The following is a 7786-nucleotide window of genomic DNA, read 5'->3' as shown; positions in this document are numbered from 1 at the left end:
CGTACTTACGTATTCTGCATTGAGAAACATTGCTGAAGGTGACATTTCGCTTATTTCACGGAAATAAGCTCTATTTGCGACATATTGAGTAAGTTTTCTTCGTTTCTTTTTGCCTTCGGTAACACGCAAAATGGCGATCACAGTCTCACTACCGTACTCAGCATGCAGTGTTTCCACCCCACTGCACCCAAAAATACCTACATAGCCCACAAACCATTCATACATAGCCCCACGAACCATTTCCGGTAAGGTTAGGTTAGGTAGGGTCACTATAGGTTACAATAGTTAAAAATTGGTTTCGAAAAAAATATGCGTAGCCCCACACACCATTCTCGCATAGCCCCACGAACCATTGGCGCATAGCCCCACGAACCATTGGCGCATAGCCCCACGAACCATTGGCGCATAGCCCCACGAACCATTGACGCATAGCCCCACGAACCATTGACACATAGCCCCACAAACCATTTGTGGAAACGTATCTTCTTCAGTTACAAACACACGTGTTTGGAAACACTGACCAGGATTACGTCATCACACACAGGCTACATCCACCTGGAAGTAAATGGATGCAAGAACTTCCGTGCATCGGTCACACATTTATATCGAAAAATAGATGATTTACCATCAAAATTCAATGAACGATGCGAGAAAACACTTCCCCGAACTTCCAGAAGTATAAAGAAACTGCATTCGGTAAGTAATTTCTCCTGTAAATTTGATGAAATCCGTTTGTCCCTTACGAGAAATTTACCGGAACGAGTTTTCAGTTTTATGGTAGTGCTTGCCACTTTTGGCTAATCGCGAAGACGAGGATGAGTGATGATATGATAAAATTGATAAAGAGACAACCGTACCCAGGCCGAGATTCGATCCCGAGACGGCAGGACCCTGGGCCCGAGTGGTTAGCACATCGCGCTGCGACGCCAAGGGTCCCGGGGTCGAATCCCGCTCGGGCTTGGTTGTTTGTGAATGTCCATTCATCAATTTCATCACCCATCCCCATCTTCGCAAATTTGCCAAGAGGCACAAAACGCGAAGTAAAATACACTAAATTAATCAATCGATCCCGAGACGGGATCCCTGATGTCATAGCGCTGTGCTAACCACTCAGCCACGGAGGTCGGCTTAGTAAACTGCTGTTGCAGACTTATACCTATGCTTATACGTCGCAGTCTCTTAACTTAGAAATAATAGTTCATGTTTTAATTTAAGCCATTTCTGAGCGTAACTGCTACTACAATTGGTCTTATGTCCCTTTACACTCAATGAATACTGTGACGGTAGAAATTCTCTTTCCCGATTTTATACCAGATAATCCTCGAATGCAAAAGGCGATTTAATTAACATTTAGATTGTCTGGAGTGACTGGGAAAAAAGTTGAAGGAAAAACCCGCGACTTGTCTGATACTGGGTCCCGGGTTCGAATCCCAGACTGGGCATGGGTGCTCTTTGTGAGTGTCCCTTCATCAATTTCACATATTTATGATTAGACAAATGTGGCAGATGCGAAGTAAAATAAACCAAATCAATCAATCAATCTGTCTAATACTGGTTGGTTACCTTCCGTGATTGAAAGTAAAGTTTTAATTCAAGGATATTTCGGGGGTTCAGGCATGATAGCCCTTCTCCATTAATGCGAGTATGCTTTGAACGTGTTGTTAAAAAAAGCTGTGGGCGTTCTTACATCCTCTAACTTTGTCTAATTTTAAATAAAAGCAAGGTAAGGTGTTATCAGGTAGAGTAATTCAAAAATATATCCCCAAATGCGTAGTGGCTGAAGCTCTAGTCTTAGTTAACACAAAAATCACGAATGTGAATGTTTCCATAAACTTCTAAACGCCAAGTACATAAATCCACGCACAGTCACAACCATTTATTTTAGAATATTTCTGAGAGATGAACAGAAAATCGAGGTCTGATTTTCTGTCACTTGCACCCCCTCTGTTTTGCCACTGGTTGGGGGAAACTGTACCTTTACCTTAGGTGAATTAAAGGGGTGGGATTATCGTACCACTTGAAGTGCAAATTCATAATAATTTGTATTAACATAACAGTATTATTTTTTGACATCTAAAATTAATAATTAACGTTCAATAATGATAGTGGAAAGCTTTCCCCACTCAACCCCCCCCAGAACGTTGATAATCCGCTATTATTAGTTCTTCTGATTTTTTAAGCAGATCTCCTGATTTTTCAGGGGACGATCTCCCGATTTTTGAAAATATGACCTGGCAACGCTGTTCCTTGGACTGGAGTGGAGTGATGAAAAATTTGCGGAGGTGTAATTAACGCTATTAACACGTTGTAAGTGGTTTACTTACAGGTAATGGACAAAATAATATGAACACCTTGGAAAAGGAACAACACTCAGCAGAGATTTCAACCATCTAGTGGCGATGAAAGCAAACATATCAGTCTATCAGAAGCTGGTGTGAGAGTTGCATGCGAGCAGTCGGCTATCCGTCAAATGCAGGTATGTCCGACCTTTCAGCCTTCAGACTTCAAAAGAGGCATGATCATAGGAGACCGCCTGGCTGGAGCATCTGTGACAAAAACAGCTACACTTGTTGGTGTAGCACGGAGCACAGTGTCAACTGTTCTGACAGCCTACAGACAACATGGAAAGACAACGTCTGGAAAGGAGAATAGTGGGCGAAAAACAAAGTTATCCAACAGGGATCGACGTGTGTTGAAGCGAATAGTGCCTCGAAAGCACAAGACAACACTGTCCCAGATAACCGCAGAGACGAACAATCACCTCCAGGACCCTGTATCAACGAAAACCATTCAAAGGGAGCTGCATTCTGTGAACATTCATGGCAGAGTTGCCTTCCCCAAACCGTTGGTGACTCCACGTAATGCAGTGACACGAAGAAGGTGGTGCCAAGAGCACAAGAATTGGACACAGCAGCAATGGGAACATGTGATATGGTCAGACGAATCGTCTTTCACATTATTTCAGACCACAGGACGTGTTTATGTGTGGAGAACTCCTGCTGGAGCATTTGATATTGACTGTTTAGTGCCTACCGTGAAACATGGTGGGGGTCTGTGATGGTTTGGGGGGCTATATCTTGGAATGGTGTTGGCCCACTTGTCGTCGTGCGTGGGAGAATCAACGCAGAGAAGTACTGCACCATCCTGGGTGACCACCTCCATCCCATGGTTCAGACTTTGTTTCCCGATGCATGGTTTGATGAGCACAGTGATGAGGTAGAACATCTCATCTGGTGTCCCCAGTCCCCCGATCTTAACATCATTGAGCCTTTGTGGGGTATTTTGGAGGCCAAAGTGCGTAATCGGTTTCCACCTCCAATGAGACTTTCGGAACTTGAGACTGTTTTGTGCGAGAAGTGGCTACGTATTCCAGTTCACACTGTACAGGACCTTTATTTGTCTATCCCATGTAGGATACAAGCTGTCATTCAGGCAGGGGGGGGGGGCAACCCCCTACTAATACAAGTTTTCTGCATTGCATTGGTGTTCATATTATTTTGTCCATTACCTGTATATATACACAATTTGAGAAACTTTTTTTTTTCCACTTTCTGATTCATCCATGGCTACATGAAGCATAATAAATAAAACTATATTTAATATATAGCCCTTTCTTGCACTATGAAAAGTGAGGAAAAACTTGATTACCTACAAAGAAGTGAAACAAGTACTTTATAATTTTTTTCTTACCTAATAATTAGGGTTTTCTATTGACATGAGAAACAATTTCTGTTTGACAGGTTCAGATTGTGTTATTCACTGGTAAAAATTTACTATTCCACAAACACATGTAACTTCTTCGTTTCGTCACTTATAGCATTCCTACTTACCTATCTGCTTTGCGGAACATCCTTGAAGGTGTATTCACGTTTTTTTGATGGAAGTAATTTCAATTTTTCACATTACGAGTACTTCTTTATTTGGTAAGACTTGACAATATAGAGAAAGTCTCCAATTTCGTTAATTTTTGGTATACTAACTAATTTTGGCTTCCTAATCACGATTCTGTTGTAAAAAACCGGGGGGTCACGTCTGGAAATTGTACATTTTCATGAAACATTGTTCGTTAGCCCCAAAAACTGTCCACGGGTAGCCCCACAAATCAATGACGTTGGCCCCAAAAACCATCCATGGGTAGCCCCACAAACCATTGACATTAGCCCCAAAAACCATCCACGGGTAGCCCCACGAACCATTCACACTAGGTTAGGTTAGGTTCCATTAGCATTCATTTCACACCTAAATTGACGAAAAAATAGGGTTCGTACTAAAATTGAACATCATAAATCATTTTCTTGTAAAACAAAGGCGTGGTTGGAAACAATGACAGGAGATTGCATTTTCGTTCGTAAAACTACGCATATACACCTATATATATATAAAAAAATCAATCTGCTTTTTTTCAAATTTCCAGATGTGACCCCCGGTTTTTTGCAACAGATTCGTGATTAGGAGGCCAAAATTAGTTAGTATACCGAAAATTAACAAATTTGGAGAATTTCTCTATATTGTCAATTCACTCCCTTTATTTGCATGTTTCGTTTGGATAAGAACCAGTATGGCGCGTACACGTTTGTAGATCGTCGTGCTTCTGTTTTGTCGATGCAGTGTTTCCAACCTTCGTAACCCTAAATATACTCAAGTGGAATTTTTTTTCTAAAGCTGCTTTGCATTATTGTAAGAACAAAATTTTAACTATGCTTATCTAACCTAACCTTGTCGGAAATTGTTCATGGGGCTATGCGGGAATGGTTTTTAGGGCTATCCATTTTTCAAGTACCCAATTACAAAATCTAGTGGATCTTCCACACCCGGTATCTTTTCGGAAAACAATGGTGTGGTTGGAAACCCTTCAATCGACACAACACAAGCACAACGTGCGATAATCTATGGAGGTGTACGCGCCAGAGGCTATTGTGCGTCTGAGAATTACTCTCAACAAAAATAATGAATTTCCGCTATGGTACATTCCCACAGGACAGAAAACACCTTCGAGATGTTAGACAATGCTACAGGAACTTATTACCGTAAGTAGTTTCTTGTGTAAAAATGAAGAAATCTGTTTGTGGAATAGTAAATTAGTACCGATATTTTTCCTAGGGTGACCAGATTTTCTGAAACAAAAAGCAGGACATACATGAAATTGCAGCTATAACTAATAGGGTGAAGTGTACCCCTCTCCGCTCTTTGGAAAAAGAAAAGTTATGCTGCTTACATGTCTCCTGAAATATTACAATACTCTTTAATCTATTTTCTTCTTGATTTTGGTTATTTAACATCACCTTTTTGGCTAATTGCTACAATGAATATGAATGATGATATGTTTAAATTCATGAATGGACACTCGCAAAGAACATCCATGCCCAGGCCGGGATTCGACCCCTGGCATCCTAGCATTCAACCACTCTGCCACAAAGGTCTTGCCTACTCATATATTTTCCTTTTCATTTCTCTCTTTTTTGTTCCTCCTTTTGCTTTTTTAAAATTTTACACATTAACCTTCCTATCTCATTCTTACTGGTTTTTGTGTGTGTTTCCTTACTTTCTTGCCATAAAACTACCATACATTGTGAAATAATATAATAAAATATTAATCAATACTCAGAATATATTTGTCTCTTGCCACAGCTGTAGTAATCATTTCAGATCTCATCAATGCATCAAACATGCAAATCCCCAGAATTGGTCAATTTTCAATTTTAAAAACACCCCTGCATATACTATTAGTCATCACTAGGTACGTTGCATATCATATCACGAACAGACTCCATGCAATATCTGCTTAAGCAATAAATATATGCTTTACTGTAAGACTAAGGATGCGAGTGAAGCGAGCGAGAAAATTTTTAGATCTGCAAGTATTTCTTTGCAAACTAACAATATTATTAATTTAAAAAGCACTAACAGTTTTAACAGAAGTAAACAATTAATCTGGATGGTTTGCAGGACGCTGTTGAAAAATAGGACATATTTGTATTTTTGGAGGAGCATCGCACACCGCAGGACATGACCCTCAAAAAGAGGACTGTCCTGCGAAAATCAGGATGTGTGGTCACCGTAATTTTTCCCATTCTAACTGAACTGAATAAGAGAAAGCTGTCAAAATCGTTAAGTAAGGAAGCTAGAAGTCGATCGCGAAGTGAGAACGTACCTAACTGCCATGGGAGACTGGCTTTAGGAAGTTTTGAGACTGTAGTGACAAACAACACGCAGCACATCACTTGAGAGGGAACCAATCAACTGCAGTACAATAACGCACACACAAGAAAGCCTGGATAGTTGCTTAGTGGAAACTATTTAAATGCATGTTTCTTCTGGACAGTCCTATTTGTCACATATGTATTGTAATATTTTTATGTATTAATGTACCCATGTGAATCATGAAGAGCAGGTCTTTTAACTCCTCCTGGAAATTGTCATCACCGATTTCAGATTAGCAAAAATCTTATTCTTTTTTTGATGACAAAATTATGTTCGGTTAATTAATTAATTGAATTGGTTTATTGTACTTCGCTTTTCTGCCACTTTTGGGCTAATTGCAAAGATGAGGATGAGTGATTTTATGATGAAATTGATGAATGGGCACTCACAAACACCCATGCCCAGGCCAGGAATTGAACCCGGGACCCCTGGCATAGTTACATGATGTGCTAACCACTCTGCCACGGAGGTTGGCTGTTCGGTTAATTAGTATTCCAACAAGGCCAAGATAGAAAATATGTCAGAATGCAAGATTGGGTGTGAAAACTATATCGAAACTTAATGTTTTTATATTCTACCACTTTATCCAAAGAATAAACGATATCACAAGTTTTCAAATACCAGAAATTAAATTTTAATGTGCAGGGACATACAACAAACTTTATGACTAAAATTTGCCTCCTCCTAAGATTTTCTTGAACAAATTGTCTAAACCTTAATAAGAAAGTATAATAATTATGCATTTAGCATATTGACTAGGTAAAATGTAAAAATATATAGGAAAACGGTTGTGCTGGATAGTCACCCATATGTTGAGTGGAATAAAACTGTCTCCCAGATGATATAATAATAAATTGGCAATAAAATAATAGTTATATACTGTTCAATTTTATATCGATGGCTTGACTCCTTGCACAAAAAAAAATTCTGGCGTTGGCCATGAACCTACCTAATAAAATTGGATTCAAATTGCTAGGGAGTGGATTTTTAGGTAAAAACATCTTGTCTTTCTTACTTCAGTAGTTGGCCATACATGCTAGCAGTGCTGACCATATGACTGCAATGTAATTTACGATGTCTTATTTCATATAAAAATGCATAATTTTACCTTTAGCACATAAAACACATATTTCTAAGGAAAAAGCATAAAATGTACATATTTTACATATTCCAGACAAAATAAAATTTCCGAATTCTTTGTGTAAACACATATTTTGGAGTTAATGCATAAAATAGACAAAATACTTTGCGATACTTCAAGATTTATTGAAAGATGGGTGTTTACAAAACGATTTGGGAATCCTATCTGCAAATCTAAGCTTTTAGTGTGATGTGATAGAAAAACTGGAAACTTCTACACAATCAATATTAAGTTTTTGCACCTAAAAATCCACTGCTAGTAACAAAGTAAGAAAACAAGTAACAGTAACAAAGTGTACTATAACATATTGTGGCTGGTTGCATATTACTCACTATACAATATAAACAATACTAAAAACAGTATAAAATTAGTTTAAAGAACTACTTATGTAACTGAGTATGCAGTTGTGAGGAAGAACGACGTTTCAGGGTACAACTGCCCCCT

Source organism: Lepisma saccharinum, chromosome 1, assembly GCF_977018435.1.
Source record: "Lepisma saccharinum chromosome 1, izLepSacc3.1, whole genome shotgun sequence".
Taxonomy (NCBI): domain Eukaryota; kingdom Metazoa; phylum Arthropoda; class Insecta; order Zygentoma; family Lepismatidae; genus Lepisma; species Lepisma saccharinum.
The sequence above is the reverse complement of the archived record's forward strand: the minus strand, read 5'-3'. Positions refer to the sequence as shown.